At 42.5% G+C, this 19,557-nt stretch overlaps 1 protein-coding gene across 10 annotated transcripts in view; it reads left to right on the forward strand.

Annotated features, from left to right (window-relative positions):
- LDB2 (LIM domain binding 2) overlaps positions 1-19,557 on the forward strand; it is a 349,516-nt gene that overhangs the window by 173,793 nt on the left and 156,166 nt on the right. The window lies entirely within an intron of this gene.

Here is a 19,557-nt window from a genome sequence, read left to right on the forward strand (position 1 = left end):
ATTGTGAATATTTTATCTAAAAGTATTGCAGACTTTGCTTCATCCTGGATTATTTGCCAAAGTAAAAAAAAATAATCATTTCCCCAGAGGACTGGGGGATATGGAAAAGACAGAATCGTGACCAGTAAAGGCAGGCGGAACAAACACTGAGCCCCAGCAGTGAACTTTCCAGGAACAAGCTGCTTCCTAATGGAGCGATCCTTGTTACCCCATCAGCCACGATGTCTCTGAGAAGAGTTGCTGTAGATTTTATTTTATTTTTTTCAATTGAATTATTCACCTAACTATCTCCTCATCATTTTAAATACAGCCAGATCTACCTGCTTAAAGAGGTCTCCCCTGATTTTTCCCACGTCTGAGTTAGGTACTTCTTTTAAGCTCCTATAGAAGACCCCTCCTTCTATCTATTCAAACATAAACTTCTGATGTCCATGGAATTGCGTCTCCCACTACAGCTTAAGTGACTTAAGGCCAAGAACCACAAGCTTGTTCTTTCTACCTTAAAGATCTAATACGGGGCTTAATACAGAGTAAGTTCTCCATCAAAAGGCTTGTTGCATGAATAAAGGAATCCACAAATTCAGAATGATTTTTACTGGCATTGTTGGAGCCGCTACCATTCAAGAAAAAACCAGTGAATATTTTCTCCAACAGTTTTTAAAGTGACATCTGAGCTGTTGTCCACAAGATATGCCTGTTTATTTTGTTCATTTAAAAAGCAAATTGATTTTGCAGTTAGTAGAATAAGTGAAAGATAATCCCATATGTCTTTTATGACTGTCATTTTTAAAGTAGGATTGCTGATTTCTCTTTAACTCACATCTGATTGGCGAGAGGGGACTAAACTAATCAAAGAAGCTCATGCAACAGACTTATAGACCATTAACTATTATGTGTTACAAACTGTCCTACAGAGTCAGGGAAACAGCAATGGGCCAGATCGACACTGACACTGACTTTGCAGAATTTACAATCGTTCAAGGAACCATATAGTGTATGGTGAGGGCTAACACATTGCTCAGCTATCATCACAATATTGTTGCATAGCACCAAACCGAGTGTCTTAAAACAGCAACCATTTATTTTTGCTTCATGGGTCTATGCTAGGCTTGGGCAGCTCGGTGTCAGGCTCAGGTTGGCCAGGCTTGGCTCAGGCCATGAGTGGGTTCAATGAGCTTCATTCTCCTTAGAAGAGCCACTTTCATCGTCTTGTTCTCATTTTTCTCAATTGCCAGAGGAGAAGGAGAGAGAGGAGATGCGCTCTGCCTCCTGAGACTTCAGCCCACTTTCCTTTGGTCAAGGATGTCACATGGTCATGCCCAACCTCCAAGTGTGGAAAAAATACACCCCACCCACTCCATCAGATCTGACAGAGTCAGATCCCACACGGCTGAACGTGTGATTCTAATACAGGGAGGGCATGAACAAGTGTGGACACAGATTCAATCTACCGTGGCGGGGTTGGTGGGGGCGGGGCAGGGAAGGCTCCAGACTGGCTCTAGTCTTTACAACTTTGTAAATTATACCTGATGGTGTTTAAATAAACTGTGAAAGGAGCTTATGCAATTATTTCACAACTAGCAACAGCATTCATGATACTTTTATTATATAGGTGGGAAACTTGAGTAAGTTAAAGATTATCATGTAGGTAGGTAAAATTTCCTCTTAAACCAATGATCCTTATGCACACACACATACACAAATAAAAGTCAATAAAATCGTAGGTAGAATCACAGCGTCCCAGACCTAGAGGAACACATGAGACCCCTCTAGGTCCTCTGGAATGTTACCTCTTCATCTTTATCTTCCATCTGCCTGTCTTAGTGTTTCATTAGAGTCATTGTTAAGAGGGTTGTCTGTGGCTTCCCCGTGTAGGGGAGATTTGAATCTACGTCCTTGTCCTCCCCACAAAGTGCCCAGCCTTGCAGGCATCATTTTCTACTCATATTTGATCAAAGGTATTCTTTATGGGACTGCATCTCTGACCTTGAGACTAGACATTAAACCAGAGGCCCAATCCATCATTTGAAAACTTTCCTTTACTTTGAACTTCAGCCAAGATTTAGCCTTTAACTACAAATCATACAAGCTATGTGAACAGATGTGTATAAAGAGCAGGTGGGGACATAGGGGTGAAGACAAGCAGAGACGTGTGCAGCGTGCTTTTGATTTTATTATCTACTCCCCAGTTAGGCAGGGCATTTGTGGGTAGCTTAGTTCATCAAAAATAATCATAAACAATAATAATGTTAGTTAAACCCCCTTTTCTAACAATCACAATAACAACAATCGTCATCATCATCATCATACGGCTATAGAGATGGATGATAATTTGGAGTTGCAAGCAAAAGAAAATAGCCCTGCTTAATTTAAACAAACGGCAATGTATCAGAAGACTATAAGGAAACTCTGGAATTGATAGAAAAAGAACAGACCTTACCGGAGACTGGAGGAAGCAGAAGTCACAGCGATGCTCTCACACAGGAAGACTTGCTTACGCGCCATTGCTGGAATGAACGAATGCCATGTTTTTCCGTCTTGTTGACTATGCTTATGATTCAGATTTCAGGGAAGAGGTATCTGCTTGGCTTTGTGTGGGGCACTTGGCTGGGGAGATAAAGGGCACCCAATTAACAGTCCCACCAAATACATCCAACTGGAAGAAGTCCCCCCCTCAAGGAAATAATGATTCTAGTAGATGGAGAAACGTTTGCTGGGAAAACACAAACTAAGGACTGTCCACTACACTAACACGGTAAATTCCTACTATGTTTTGGGTGCTGTACGTAATTTGTATTTCTTTTTCAAAAGATCTGCGAATTGCTGGTATTATTCCTTCCACACAAATGAGTGACAGCAGCAAGGATAATGTGCACAATATATTGACTGTATCCTGAATGTCAGGCTTATGTGGGTGACAAACTTGGCATAGAAGACAAAGGAGTGTCAGATGAGTTAAACATTTTGCTACCCCACTCTCAAAATAGCAGCAGTCTGACAAACTCTAAGGTCTACTTTTAATCATGTGCTGAGGAAGCTGAGGATCAGAGGAGTTGAGTAACTTGCCCAAGGCTGCACAGCCAGTAAGTGGTAGCGATGACTATCTTGTTCTAAACCTCTTCTCATATGTCCAAGTGCTCAATGTCCATCAAATGACAGTGAATGTAAACTGGCCGTGACAATGGTTTTACTGACACACCAACAGACCACTAGTACTGCCCCCCAGGGAGCTCCCTGTCCCTCCCACACACCACACCCATTCCGGCCCCAGCATGTGTACATAGCTCCTTCCCCCTGGAATATTCTATTCCAGATCCTTCTATGGTTGATTTCTCAGCCTCCAAGATTCTGCTTAAATATTAGCTCCCCCTTTAGAAGGCTCATCTCCGGTTTCCCAATTTCATGCAGCCTCCTGCACTTACTCTTGACCACAGCATCCTCCTGTAGCTGATGCTGCCCTCATTCCTCCCTAAAATGACCCTTCCTCCATTGCTTAGAGCAGGGCTCAGCACATAAGAAGATGCTGAATAAATGCGGGTTAGCTGACACTCGGAATAGAGGGACACATAGGCAGGACAAGGAGCCCAGGCTCTGTGATCTGGAATGACTGCCTGGAAGATGCCACGTTTACACCTCACCATTCAGAATGAGTAGAAGGAAGGAGGTGGGGAAGGGAGTTTTCCATACAGAAGAACTGTTTGCATCAGACATGAATGAAGGGAGAGAGAGCACAGTGGGCATTCAAGGACTCGGAGCAATTCAACATGGGAGAGTGGGAGTGACAGGGCGCGACAGGTCAAGAGCAGTCATTAGTAGCCTCTTAAGTCACAGTAAGGAGCGAGGCGCTGGCCAAGTTACCAGTGTCCGTGTGTGGACGTGTGTCCGTGCAAACTCTGCCAGCACGTGGCCTCCATCAGTCCCCACACAGTCCAAGAAGGCACCTGACCTCAGCAGCCATCATTTCCTCTCCTGATGAATGAAGTAGACACGAGGAGTAGGATGCTAACCCACCCACAGGCTGTGCGGGGGGAGAGGCACTTGACCAGGAGAATAAAGTCCAGCAAAGCCTAGAACACAATAGAAGCTTCTTTCATCTTCATTTTGTCCTTATTTACCTCTTAAAACTACCCTGGGAGAGAGAAGACATTGAATAAGAGGGGCAGGTGGAAACTTTAGTGTTGCCTTTTGAAACACTGCCCGTGGGCACGTTCAGGTGATTGAGGCGGAGGGCGAGCAGAGTTGAGGGGACGGCAGGGGATGGGAGCATTCAGGGCATTTTCAGTTTGGATTCCTTTATTGCGTGGATCCTTCTTAAGAAATACATTGATAACCAAGGAGAGAACTTTCCAAGTTCACGCCAAGTTTGGGACTTGAATATCGCAAACCAAATGGGAATAAAATATTTGAAACTCAAAGGGTTGGATATTTCAGATCTTTTCTCCTTTTGATCTTTTCCCAGCAGCCCTCCATAAAGACTTCTTTCTCTTGAAGAAACTTTGGTCTTTGTTTTCTTTTTTCCCTTCTCACTTCCAGATTTCTAGAATTTCAAGAATTACAGACCTTCTGAGCTGTCAATTCTTCCTTTTATAAGACAGAGACAGGATGCTGAAATAGGAGAGGCACAAATAGCAGTGGTGAGAACAATAGTAATAGCGATGGTAATAATAATAGTACTAGTAATCGCAATGGTAACAGTAACAGAAATAGCAATAACAACAGCATTAATAACAGCAATAGTAATGGCAATGGTAGTAGTAATGGTAATAGTAACAGTAATTGCAGCAGTAATAGCCAGGTTGTGTTGATGACTATATTCTAGGCAATTTACATATATTATCTTCTGTAGTTGTCACTGAAAGTCTGCAATTTCCCCTGGCTTATAGATGAAGTAAACAAGACACAGAAATGTTAAATAACGTATCACACAGCCAGAAATAAGTGTAAGACCAGGACCAGCTCCCTGGCGGCATGAGCACCACAACCGTGCAGCCCACAGGCTATAGCTGCTTCCGGGAAGTGAGGCAGGCATGAGGAACTCCTGGCTCTGCCCCTTGTTGGATGTGTGACTTCTGGAAGGTGACTTTGTTCCTCTGTGATGCAATCACCTCATCTACAAAGTGGGGGCAGCCATGGGAGTTAGGAGCCCAGCCTTCTAGGTGCCGTACACTTGGAGGAGGGACTCACTCTAGGCTGGCTGCCACGACCACCTTATCGTTTTCTGTTCTGATGAGGAAACCACGACAGGGGTGAGCCCATGACTGGTCCAAAGTCCCGGGGCTGCCAGGCAGGTCTCAGGCATTCAGTCCACTCTACTGTTTCGTCACCCACTTTGCTTCACTTCTGGGAGCAGAATGGGTGACGGGGCTGTCCATAGACAGTTGTGATGCTTGTCAGTGGAAAGGGGGTCTGCTGGGTATTTAGGTATGTGTTGTGGAGGCTGTGGCTGCCCAGTGTGGATTCTGGTAGAATCAGTATAAACCCTCTGGAGAGGCCATTCAATTTGCTCCACATGGTTATTGAGAAGATTTTATTTTGCTTTTTGCTTACCAGCTAATCTGAGGAAAAAGTGGCATTGTGGAAAGGAAACATTGTACTCCTTGCCTTGGTTCAAATTCCATCTTGGCGACTTCCTAGTGGTGTAACCTTGGGTCATTCATTAGCTCCCCTGCGAGTCAGGCTTCTCAGCAGTAAAATGGAACTAATAAGAGTTCCTCCCTCACAGGACTGTTCTGAGTAACAAATGAGTTAATATATATAAAACACACTTAACGCAAAATGAGAGCTGTTTATATTCGTCGTGCTCGATATTGGCTGAGATTTGCTCTCTCATTTGTCCCTTTACTTGTGGAAGCTGATGAGGACATTTATTCTTATCTATTCAGCAGGGGGCTTTAACTTTCTTTATGAAGGCATTACCTAGACTGTTTTTGTATTCAGACCGGTCCAGAAGATGTCAGAAGTGATTACTTTCACTTATGAGCCAATGAGATATTGTTTTCCCCTCAAGTCCTCCCACTTTGTGTATTTATACAAGACCCTGGGAAGAGAGCGTGTCTCCTTCGAGTTCAAGACCATCTTTGCAGGTATGACGTGATCGAATATGAACTGCCATTTGAAATGGAACAAACACCATGATCTTTTTTAACTCGCTGGGAGTTTCCAGTGGGAAAGCATGTAGTAGTTGTTCCTCAGGTCAGAGTATGTTTAGGGGCAGATGAGATATGTGGTTGGGTTTTTCCCTAAGATGTTAGGAACATCTCAGGATGAGGATGGCTTCTGACATGGCAACCAAGAGTTTTTAACACATAGTAGAAGGAGCTCGTACGTTTGGGGTTACCCCAAGTGTCATCTTCATGGAATTTAACATTTCCAGAGGGACAATAAGAAGTTGACCATTCATTAGTGTTGCCAGACAGAAATCAAGGCACCGATGCAATATTTGAGACATATTTACACTAAAATTAATCATTGTTTACCTGAAATTCTAATTTAGCTGAGTGTTCTGCATTTTTTCTTCTTTTTGTGAAATCTGGCAACCCTACCATTCATGTGTCCTCAGTGGAGGCAGCATCAGCCATCTTGGGAACAGAGAGCATCATGGGAATTCTAGTCTCCCAGGTACTTCTCTTGATTTTCCCCCCAGAGAAGAGAGAAGTGAGCAATAAAATTCTGCAGTTTTTCTTTGGAGTAATGATCATTTTAAGCTATAAATCTCTCTCTGGCCTTTTCCTCCCTTGCTCCTCTTCTCTGTAGTTTTTATTTCTGAAGGTTGGAATTATTGCCTTATTTCTCACACGGTTCTTAGTGCAGTGCCTTTCTGTTTCTAGGTGTTCTATAAACCACTCCATCTCCAACACCTTCCATGGGAACATAGCTCTATTTGCATAACGGATGTTGGTACAAGACCATCATATACCTAATTACATAATAAAAGTCAGTGGGAAATTGCATTGATATACAGAACTTGTCTTACAGGCAAACTCACAGAAGTACATCCTATGAACTGGAAGGAAATACTTATTACTTGATAACATCACCAGAGAATAAAATCTGTGCCAGAATTTACTATACAATTAGTTAGTGATGATCCTTATCATGAAGTGTTGGTTTGATTTTGGATCAAAAAGATTGGCAGAATCTCTTATTTCAAATGTGCTCACTTTATTATCAAGTCACGAGGAAACACCAGGAGACAGTGTTTGGCTCTGTATTAGGAGGAACTAACTCACACTAAAGATGAAGAGTGTGCAGACCTGGAAGGCGCCATCATTTCTGGCCCTTGACCCCTGTGCATGCTGTACCCACAGTTCCTTTTGAACAGATGAATAAAAAGTTGTTTAGCAATATAAAAGATTGCCTCTTCAAATAGGAACCTCAACTCCTGTGGAGGCTGAGGGAGAATCTGGCTGATCTTCTGTCAGAGATATCAATGAAGAGATTCTGTCATTCACTGGAAAGTTTTCCTTGACTTTCTATAAGGGCCCTCTTAATGCCAAGATTCTAGGAATTTTGACTTTCACTTGACTACTATAGACTGAATGTTTAGGCCCCTCCAAATTCACATGTGAAAAGCTAATTCCCAGTGCCATGGTATTAGGAGGTGGGAAGCCTGTGGGATGTGATTAGGTCATGAGGGTGGAGCCCTCCTGAATTGGATTAGTGCCTTTATAAAGGGGATAAAAGAGAGCTCCCTTACCCCTTCCACCAAGTGAGGACACAGAAAGCTTCTGTCTGTGAATTAGGAAGAGGGCCCTCACCAGACACTGAATCTGCTGGTGCCTTGATCTTGGACTTCCCAGCTTCCAGAACTGGCAGAAATAAATCTCTGTTTAAAGCCACCCAGTCTGTGGCATTTTGTTTTAGCAGTCCAAATGGACTAAGGCAATAACTTTGTTCATGATGAGAACACTAAGATGTTTATTATATGAAAAATAAATCATTGCCTAGGAACCACAAAAAGAAAATAATACATTTGCATTTATACAACTCAAAAACCTCTGTATAGCAGATAAAAATACACTAATAAATAAATGTAAAATAAATAAGTGAAAAAAAATGACAAACCAGGAAGAAATATTTGCAATGTGAATCATAAAGCAAATTTCCTTAATTTACAAAGAACCCATGGAGAAGAATAAGAAAAAAGATGAATAACTCAAGAGAATAAAGGGCAAAGGATGTGAAAAGACAGTTCAGAAAGGAATGCAAATAGCCAATAAACATAAGAAAAGATGCTCCACATCATTCATAGTTAAAGAAATGCAAATCAAACAGAACAAGGAGAAATCTATCAGATTGACAAACTAAAAGTCTGGTAATACAGGGGACCTATGAGGTATATGGAAAAAGCATTATTATTATTACCCACTGGGAGCATAAAGGAGTTCAAATGGCAGCATCGTTTTTGAGGATAATTTGGCAACATCTATCAAAATTATATTGCTTGTATTATTTTATTTTATTTTTTTAACATTTTTATTGATTTATAATCATTTTACAATGTTGTGTCAAATTCCAGTGTTCAGCACAATTTTTCAGTTATTCATGGGCATATACACACTCATTGTCACATTTTTTTCTCTGTGAGTTATCATAACATTTTGTGTATATTTCCCTGTGCTATACAGTGTAGTCTATTCTACAATTTTGAAATCCCAGTCTATCCCTTCCCACCCTCCACCCCCCGGTAACCACAAGTCTGTATTCTCTGTCTGTGAGTCTATTTCTGTCCTTTATTTACACTTTGTTTTTGTTTGTTTGTTTGTTTTTGTTTTTGTTTTTTAGATTCCACATATGAGCGATCTCATATGGTATTTTTCTTTCTCTTTCTGGCTTACTTCACTTAGAATGACATTCTCCAGGAGCATCCATGTTGCTGCAAATGGCATTATGTTGTCGGTTTTTATGGCTAAGTAGTATTCCATTGTATAAATATACCACCTCTTCTTTATCCAGTCACCTGTTGATGGACATTTAGGCTGTTTCCATGTTTTGGCTATTGTAAATAGTGCTGCTATGAACATTGGGGTGCAGGTGTCATCCTGAAGTAGATTTCCTTCTGGATACAAGCGCAGGAGTGGGATTCCTGGGTCATATGGTAAGTCTATTCCTAGTCTTTTGAGGAATCTCCACACTGTTTTCCATAGTGGCTGCACCAAACTGCATTCCCACCAGCAGTGTAGGAGGGTTCCCCTTTCTCCACAGCCTCTCCAGCATTTGTCATTTGTGGATTTTTGAATGACGGCCATTCTGACTGGTGTGAGGTGATACCTCATTGTAGTTTTGATTTGCATTTCTCTGATAATTAGTGATATTGAGCATTTTTTCATGTGCTTTTTGATCATTTGTATGTCTTCCTTGGAGAATTGCTTGTTTAGGTCTTCTGCCCATTTTTGGATTGGGTTGTTTATTTTTTTCTTATTGAGTCGTATGAGCTGCTTATATATTCTGGAGATCGAGCCTTTGTCGGTTTCACTTGCAAAAATTTTCTCCCATTCTGTAGGTTTTCTTCTTGTTTTATTTCTGGTTTCCTTTGCTGTGCAGAAGCTTGTAAGTTTCATTAGGTCCCATTTGTTTATTCTTGCTTTTATTTCTTCTAGGAGAAAATTTTTGACATGTATGTCAGATAATGTTTTGCCTATGTTTTCCTCTAGAAGGTTTATTGTATCTTGTCTTATGTTTAAGTCTTTAATCCATTTTGAGTTGATTTTTGTATATGGTGTAAGGGAGTGTTCTAGCTTCATTGTTTTACATGCTGCTGTCCAGTTTTCCCAACACCATTTGCTGAAGAGACTGTCTTTATTCCAATATATATTCTTGCCTCCTTTGTCGAAGATGAGTTGACCAAAAGTTTGTGGGTTCATTTCTGGGCTCTCTATTCTGTTCCATTGGTCTATATGTCTGTTTTGGTACTAATACCATGCTGTCTTGATGACTGTAGCTCTATAGTATTGTCTGAAGTCTGGGAGAGTTATTCCTCCAGCCTCTTTCTTTCTCTTCAGTAATGCTTTGGCAATTCTAGGTCTTTGATGGTTCCATATGAATTTTATTATGATTTTTTCTAGTTCTGTGAAATATGTCCTGGGTAATTGGATAGGGATTGCATTAAATCTGTAGATTGCCTTGGGCAGTGTGACCATTTTAACAATATTGATTCTTCCAATCCAAGAGCATGGAATATCTTTCCATTTTTTAAAGTCTTCTTTAATTTCCTTCATCAATGGTTTATAGTTTTCTGCGTATAATTCTTTCACCTCCTTGGTTAGATTTATTCCCAGATATTTTATTACTTTGGGTGCTATTTTAAAGGGGATTGTTTCTTTACTTTCTTCTTCTGTTGATTTATCGTTAGTGTAAAGAAATGTAACTGATTTTTGAACATTAATTTTGTAACCTGCTACCTTGCTGAATTCTTCAATCAGCTCTAGTAGCTTTTGTGTGGACCTTTTAGGGTTTTCTATATATAGTAACATGTCATCCGCATGTAGTGACACTTTTACCTCTTCTTTTCCAATTTGGATCCCTTTTATTTCTTTCTCTTGCCTGACTGCTGTGGCTAGGACTTCCAGGACTATGTTGAATAGGAGTGGTGATAGTGGGCATCCTTGTCTTGTCCCAGATTTTAGTGGGAAGCTTTTGAGTTTTTCACCGTTGAGTACTATGCTGGCTGTAGGTTTGTCATATATAGCTTTTACTATGTTGAGATATGTTCCCTCTATACCCACTTTGGCAAGAGTTTTTATCATAAATGGGTGTTGAATTTTATCAAATGCTTTTTCTGCATCGATTGAGATGATCATGTGGTTTTTGTCCTTTCTCTTGTTGATGTGATGTATTACAGTGATTGATTTGCGTATGTTGAACCAGCCTTGTGTCCCTGGGATGAACCCCACTTGGTCATGATGTATAATCTTTTTTATGTGTTGTTGGATTCTATTTGCTAAAATTTTGGTGAGGATTTTGGCGTCTATGTTCATCAGTGATATTGGCCTATAATTCTCTTTTTTTGTAGTGTCTTTGCCTGGTTTTGGTATCAGGGTGATGGTGGCTTCATAGAATGAGTTTGGGAGTATTCCCTCCTTTTCAATCGTCTGGAAGAGTTTGAGAAGGACTGGTATGAGTTCTTCTTTGTATGTTTGGTAGAATTCCCCGGTGAAGCCATCCGGTCCTGGACTTTTATTTGTAGGGAGGTTTTTAATTGCTATTTCTATTTCCTTTCTAGTGATCGGACTGTTCAAGTGTTCAGATTCTTCTTGATTCAGTTTTGGTGGACAGTATGTTTCCAGAAACTTGTCCATCTCCTCTAGGTTATCCAGTTTGGTTCCATATAGTTTTTCATAATATTCTCATATGATATTCTGTATTTCTATTTTGTTTGTTGTAATTTCTCCATTTTCCTTTCTTATTTTGCTAATTTGTGCTCTCTCTTTTTTCTTCTTTGTGAGTTTGGCCAGAGGTTTGTTGATTTTATTTACTTTTTCAAAAAACCAGCTTTTGGTTTGGTTGATTTTTTCTATGGTCTTGTTAATCTCTATTGTATTTAATTCTTCTCTGATCTTTATTATTTCCTTCCTTCTGCTGCTTTTTGGGGCTTTTTGTTCTTCTTTTTCTAATTCATTCAGGTGGTGGGTTAAATTGTTTATTTGAGATTGTTCTTCTTTTTTAAGGAAGGCCTGTATCGCTATAAACTTCCCTCTTAGCACTGCCTTTGCTGTGTTCCATAGGTTTTGAGTGGTTGTGCTTTCATTATCATTTGTCTCAAGGTATTTTTAATTTCAGCTTTGATTTCCTCATTGATCCATTGTTTTTTCAATAACATATTGTTTAATCTCCATGCTTTCCTTTTTTTCTCCTTTGTTTCTCTGTTGTTGATTTCCAGTTTCATGGCATTGTGGTCAGTAAAGATGCTTGAGATAATTTCTATCTTCTTAAAATTGTTGAGGTTTCTTTTGTGCCCAAGTACATGATCGATCCTGGAAAATGTTCCATGTGCACTTGAAAAGAATGTATATCCTATTTTTGGGGGGTGTAATGCTCTGAAAATATCCACCAAATCTAGTTTTTCTATTGTAGTATTTAATTTCTCTGTTGCCTTGTTTATTTTCTGTCTGGAAGATCTGTCTAGTGATGTTAATGCAGTGTTAAAATCTCCAACTATGATTGTAGTCCCACCAATATCCCTCTTTATCTCTGTTAGTAATTCTTGTATGTACTTAGGTGCTCCTATATTGGGTGCATATATATTAACGAGTGTAATATCCTCATCTTTTATCACTCCTTTAATCATTATAAAATGTCCTTCTTTATCTTTCTTTATGGCCTTTGTTTTAAAGTCTATTTTGTCTGAAATCAGTACTGCAACACCTGCTTTTTTGGCTTTTCCATTTGCATGGAATATCCTTTTCCATCCTTTCACTCTCAATCTATATGTGTCCTTCTCCCTAAAGTGGGTCTTTTGTATGCAGCATATTGAAGGTTCTTGCTTTATTATCCAGTCTGCCACTCTGTGTCTTTTGACTGGAGTATTTAGTCCATTAACATTTACAGTAATTAATGATAGATGTGTGTTTATTGCCATTTTGAACTTATCTTTGCAGTTGATTTGGTATTTCCTCTTTGTTCCTTTCTTCTTCCTTTTGTGGTTTGGTAATTTTCCTTTGTATTATCATGGATTTTATTTAATTTTTGTGACTCCTTTGTAAATTTTTGGCTTGTGGTTACCCTTTTTTGTAAATCTATCAACCCATTACTATAACTGTTTTTATTAAACTGATAGTAACATGATCTCAAACCCATCCTACTGTTAAAAAAATTTAAAAAAGAAAGAAAAAAATATTCTATATTTCCCTGCCTCCCTCTCCCACTCTCAGTGATTTGTATGTCTTCTTTTATAATTTCATGTTTACTTTATTTGTAATTCATGAGTTATCACCTTTCCAGTTGTGTGTTTCTCATTTCTGTAGCATCCTGCTGCTTTTCTATTTAGAATAGCCCTTTCAATATTTCTTTTAGCATGGGTTTAGTGTTGCTAAACTCCTGCAGCTTTTTTTGTCTGTGAAACTCTTTATTTCTCCTTCTATCCTCAAGGATAGCCTTGCTGGATAAAGGATCCTAGGCTGCATCTTTTTTTCATTCAGGGCTTTGAATATATCTTGCCACTCCCTTCTGGCCTGTAGTGTTTGTGTAGAGAAATCAGCTGAGAGCCTTATGGGGGTTCCCTTGTAACTTACTCTTTGCTTTTCTCTTGCTGCCTTTAGAATCATTTCTTTATCCTTGACTCTGGCCATCTTGATTATGATATGTCTTGGTGTGGGTCTATTTGGGTTCTTCCTGTTTGGGACCCTCTGAGCTTCCTGTACTTGGATATCTGATTCCTTCTTTAAGTTTGGGAAGTTTTCAGTCATGATTTCTTCAAAAACCTTTTCAATCCCCTTTGATCTTTCTTCTCCTTCTGGGACCCCTATTATGCGAAGATTGGGACGCTTTATATTATCCCATAGGTCCCTTATGCTATTTTCATTATTTTTTTATTTGCTTCTCTTGTAGTTCTTCTGAATGGGTGCTTTCTATTGCCCTGTCTTCTAGATCACTAATTCGTTCCTCTGCATTATCTAGTCGGCTTTGCACAGTTATTAGATCATTCCTCATCTCTGTCAATGAGTTTACCCAGTCTACTTGGCTCTTCTTTATAGCTTCAATTTCATTTTTGACATATTTTATATCTCTAAACACTATCTCTTTTAATTCCTTCAGCAATTTGATCACTCCTTTTTTGAAATCTTGATCTAGTAGGCTATCGATGTCTATTTCGTTGATCTTTCTTTCAGGGGATTTCTCTTGTTCTTTTAATTGGGAAAGGTTTTTCTGCTTCTTCATCTTGCTCATACCTCTTTGGCATTGTGGTTTATGGAGTATCAGTTGTTTATTTTGGTCCTTAAGGATTTTATCTATCTGATGCCTATTTAGGAATAGAACTTAGGAAAAAAAAAAAAAATAAGAGAGAGAGAGAAAGAATTTTAAAAGAAGGGAGAAAGAGGGTTTGAAAACAGTGTATAATGAATAATAGAAGAGTGAGTTGAAGCAGAGTATTAATCGGGTTGAGACGTCCTTTTAAAACCTTTACAAAAAAAGGGGGGAGATGAATAGATGTATTTGAAACCTGTGTCTAATCAATAGCAGGACATCAAAACCCAAGAGAAATAGAAATGAATTAAGAAGTAAAGATTAAGAGAGTAATAGAAAATAGAACAGGTAAAAACAGATTTAAAAAAAAAAAGGGGGGGGTTGTCGGTGTTCTCCTGGAGTCTGTGTGCTTTTAATGTGAAGTCTTTCTGTCTTCGTCCTGTTTTGGAAGCTCAGCTTGCTGTTTTCAGAGGCCCTCGGTTGGCGCCCTCTTCTGTGCTGCTCCCAGCACCTGTTGGCAAGCAGATCGCACCTCCTCCCAACACTGGGTCAGGTGCAGCTCTCCTCTGCTGTGGGCGGGCGGGTCGCTGCCCCTCCGGATGCCTGTCAGATGTTGCAGACTGGCTGGGTAGGAGGGCGGGTCATGCCCCCTCCCAGCACCTGGGTCAGGGGCTGTGTTCCTGCCCGAAAGGCGGGGGGCCGCTCTCGCTCTACCTGCGCCGCCGGTAGTTCCGCTCTCTGTGCGGCTGCGCGCTCCGCCCTGGTCGGCGCTCAGCGGGTGGGCTCAGGGAAGACCGAGGGACAGCCCTGTCCCTGCTCTGAGCCAAAACCCAGCTCCTTGTTTGTCTTTGTGGAGCAAGTTCTCTGAGGGACCAGGATGGAAGGATCCTGTCTGCCCCGGGCTGCAGGCCAGTCTCAGTCTGGCCTTTGAGGCTGCTAAGCCCTTCGGTGCGGATGCAGGTTTCGCCCCCGCCCCCGCCTGAGTGCTCAGCGCGGAGGATATGGCGGCTGTGCCTGAGCCCCGCCTCTCTTCCCCCGAAAACTTTCCGCGGGTTTTCAGAGATGGGGGTGTGCACCCTTCCCCCGAGAGCACATCAACCTTGCTGTTTTATGGAGGGCCCAGGTTGTTCTGCCCTGTGCACCCACAGCCACGGCGCGCAGCCCCTTACGTTCCCCCAGGGCTGCCTCTGTGCAGCCACTTCCATCCTCCGCCCGGCTTGTGCAGCCTGGCCCTGCCCGCGGCTGCCGGCCCGCGTCTCAGGCTGGGTGTCGGGGGACGCTCTGTGCCCGTTTAACTTAGTTCTGTTAGTCAAGGGCTGCTCTGTACAGATCCGAGCCTCGGAGGCTCCCCCTCCGTCCCGCTGGCCTCTCAGTTGGAGAGGGGAGACCCAGCGAGCGCCAGTCCTCCTTTGCCGCTCCCTCCCCGCAGGACCCGTCCCGCGCTGCTTTGCCTTTTGTTCCTTCTTTTCTCCTTTTCTCCTACCAGATTTTTGGCGTCTTTATCTTTTGAAGAGGGCGATGTTCTGTCGGAGTTCCACAGGTGCTCTGGTTGGCTGAGTGGGTCTGTAGATGGGGGTCTTGGTGTATTTGTGGGAAAGGGTGACCTGTGAGCGTCCTTCTACTCCGCCATCTTGGAGACTATCTCTGCTTGTATTATTTTAATCCAATCACTTCATCCCCAGGAATTTTCTTCACTAATATGGTGCCCAGTGTATCAAGATACATATTTATGATGTTCGGTATAGTGATGTTTCGAATTACTGAAAAATAAAGAAAAACAAAATAAAAATGATCTGTCACCAGGAAACTGGGTAAATAAAAGTAAACTCTGTGCAATTCAATTGGATGAAAACAATAAATAACAGGGTAGGTCTGCATGTGCTTATGTGAAAAACTATCCAAGATATATTAACAGAAAAATGTAGAACATAGGACAGTACATAAATTATGATCCATTTTGTTTTAATATGAAAAAAGAATGTGCATACGCAAAAGGGAACTCATTTTTTAACTACTATTTACTCAATGCCAACAGCATTCCAAGTGCTGTTGTAGGTGCCAGCACTGTGATGGGGAACAAATTTCTATCACATCATTTTGTTTTATTTTCTTTACATTACTTACCACTGCTTGAATCAACCTTATTAATGTAGATCTGGCTTTCTGTCTGCTCCTAATAGAATGTCAAATTGAGAGCAGGGACTTTATCTTGCCCGCCAGTCTATCCCCAACACTGTGCTGAGGGCTCAAGGAAGCCTCCCTGTGGAGGGAGGTAGGGGTGGGGACAGGAATGGAAACAGTGCCCACCGTGTGCTCAGGGAAATGAGGGTTCAGGCGGAGGGAGGCAAGCACAAAACCCCTAAGGCAGGAGCACGGCTGGTAGATTTGAGAAGAGCAAGGAGGCCAGTGAGGGTGGAGGAGGAGAAGGGAAGGAGACACAGGTGGCGTCAGACAGGTGACCAGAGGCCAGGTCCCATCGGGGGAGTCTCAGAGGCCATGGTGGGGAGTTGGCTACACCTTTCAAGTTTCATAGGGAGTCATAGGAAAGTTTTAAGTGGAGGAGTGACTTGATTTGATTTATATTTTTCAAAAGTCCTTCCACTGCTGTGTGAAGGATGCAAAAGGGGGCCAGAGGGGCAGCAAAGAGAGCAGTCAGGGGTGACTGCTGTGGTCCAGGGGAGAAACTCTGGCAGGCCAGGGAGAGCCTCCCATAGCACGCAGTAGTTTGGCTGATTTGGAGAGAGAGATAGTGGTTAGTTATTTGCAGGTGGAGGAAGAGGTAATCAATCCAAGCAGACGGAGCTGCATGTCTCTAGCCTTGAGGCGAAAAGCATCCCGGCGATGTAATAAGGAGCTTTGGCTTGGCAGCGTGAGATTACGCATGTGGAGAAAAGCACCTGCTGCAGGCAGAGGCCACAGGTAGCTGTCAGTTGTGCGTATAGTCTGTGCTCAACAAATGTTTTCTGATGGTTGAATTGAAAGTGATGTATTTGGGGAAAAAAAAAGTGAATAACTGAATGTATTGGGGGAGGGTATAGTTCTACTGGGGCAGACACAGGGTGTGGTGTAAAGCCGAAATTGTGTAAAAACTTGTAATTCTATGTTACTCAGGATGGAAATAGAATGCTTGGCAGTCCCCGAGGCTCACACCGAGCTTGGCCACAGCGATTTCTGTGGAGACTGTCAGCGACCGTTTCCACACTCCTTCACTGCTGTGAAGACTGGCCTGGCTGGTTAACTAGAGAAGTGAGCTCAAACCCGACTAATATTAGAATGACCTGGGTGACTTTTTTTTTTTTTTCCAAATACACATCCATTGACTGAATCAGAAACAGTCTGGGTGGACCTTAAGAATCTGTATTTTTTTTTTAAAGCTCTGCATGTGAGTCTAATACAGTTGTCTGGGCCGAGGGGAGCACCTGATGGCAGCATAGTGGCCAAGGTCATGTAGACCCATCCTGGAAGGGGCTTGACAGCTTCTCTTAAAAGGACTTTTTCACAACCAGAGATGGCACAAAATGACACCCTGATTGGCTGACACAGGTAATGGACCGCTTCCACGACCAAGCTACAATAGATAAAGGCCTTTGACGAATGGGTCTGTGGTCATGCTGGGGGATTCCAGTGCCTTCGGCCACTCCCCCTTCATCAGCTCTGCCTCACCCTGGAATCATAGCCCTGGTTCCTACAGGGCCAAAACCAGGCTGTGGAGAGACAACCCAACCTGATTCTTGGAGCAGACTTTATTTTTTCATCTATAGTAATGCCTTCAAAGAAAAATGTCTTAACGTAAATGGTGACTTGGATTGTTTTTGTTTCATTTTGTCAGAGTAACATTAGTTCATTACTGAAATGTCAGCCTCTTGCAGGGTTTGAGCTGCCCCAGTGAAAAGGACAGCGGAGAAACCAGCTTCTAGGCTCCACAACATCCCACCGTGTGCGGCAAAAAATGTTTGCTTTCTGCCTCGGGGCCTGTGAAGGTTCACAAACACCGTCAAGTGCCCTCAGCCACGCAGAAGGGCTGAGAAGGCCGTCTGTCCTATGGCTGGGCCTGCTGTCCTTTCCATCCCTTCTCTCCCCAAGGGCTTTGTTTCCCAGAGTCACCCTATAACTGCCTGAGAGTCACGTCAGGGGTCCCATTGCTCAGATGTCACCATATTAGTGACCCAATCCAGGGAGGACCAACTACAGCCCTGGGCCCTTCAGACCCACCCTGTCTTTGTGAATGGCTGTCAAGCTAAGAATGGTTTTTACATTTTTAGATGCTTGGGGGGAAAAATTAAAAGAAGAATACGATTTGACAGCACATGAAAGTTACATGAAACGGGAACTTCAGCGTCCATACATGGAGTCCTACTGGCCCACAGCCGGGCCCAGGCCTGTGCACGCCATCTCTGGCTGCTTTCCCGCCGCTAGGGCGGACTGGAGAGACCTCCCGGGCCGCCACGCCTGAGATGCTTCTGCTTGGCCCTTGATAGGAAACATTTGCCAGCCTCTGGTTTAGCTGATTCTGATTAGGTGGTGCACAGGCTTCAGCTATCCAGCTGTATTTTAAAGCATTATGATTTTTCCTATAATTTCTTTTTGCAACATTTTATAAGGCTTTCCATTCTTTTAAAAGCTTCATTAACTTTTTCTTGCTAAAGCTGTCGCCTTTTGTGATGTGTCTCTGGTTCTATGATGATCCCGCATCAGCATAGAGAGGCTGGGGATGGACACTGGCGATGCTGAGGCTGAGGGCCACTGTCTGGGCGCACGTCCCCGTGGAGTGTGAATGCAGCACTTCCCACGCACACGTACTGGCTTGCTTTCTGCTGAGGTGCACGTGCCCGCACTGACACGAACCAGGGCAAGGTACCTGGTTAGCGGCCTGATACACCAGTCTTTTCAGATCTTCTTCCCAAGGGGCAGCCTGGGATGCAAATCTGTGGGGATAACCTGCAGCCCACTTCAGTACTTGCACAGGATGAATCATTCGGACTTTGAATAGTGTAAGTTGCCTCGTGGCTGGTCACATCATGCCACTGAGTCAGAGCTAAAGCCGAAAACCACAGCTCCATGGACCACTTCCAGGGCTGCCAGTCCAACCTGTGATGGGTTTTATTTTGTTCGACCCAAAGCTGCGGAGCTTAGCTAAATGCGCACACTGTGAGGAAGCTTCTTTGGCCAGGATTTGGTCTGCACGTTTGGGAACAGTTACCGGAAAGATTTTAATTGATTCCTGACCCCGGTAGTTGCTTGTGAATTGGCATTTTACAAACATGTCACCATATATACTTGTGCATTCACACTTTCCTCCAATTTTCAGAAGAAATGCCGAAGAGGCTTTCTCTACAGCCTTCGCCCCCTTCTTTCCACCCTTCCTTCCTCTCTGTTTTAAGAACACTGATCCATCACAGCTGGTATGTGACTGACAGAATCCTCACTGCATACAAGAGGAGTATCATCATAGTTCATTGGTCATTTTAATGAAGGGTGTTTCTGTGCAAGAAGCAAAACACTCCATTAGGCATTCGAGCTGTTCACATCTGGGTTTGATCTACCACGTTGGCTTATACACCACCTCCCGCAAGGCGTTTCCCCCTCTAGCCTTCCTAAATCTTTGCAGGGCATACCCGGATTGAAACTTGAGTTGGGATGTGTGTTGCAGGCTCT

The sequence above is a fragment of the Camelus bactrianus genome, chromosome 2 (genome assembly GCF_048773025.1).
Source record: "Camelus bactrianus isolate YW-2024 breed Bactrian camel chromosome 2, ASM4877302v1, whole genome shotgun sequence".
In the NCBI taxonomy this organism is placed as follows: Eukaryota; Metazoa; Chordata; class Mammalia; order Artiodactyla; family Camelidae; genus Camelus; species Camelus bactrianus.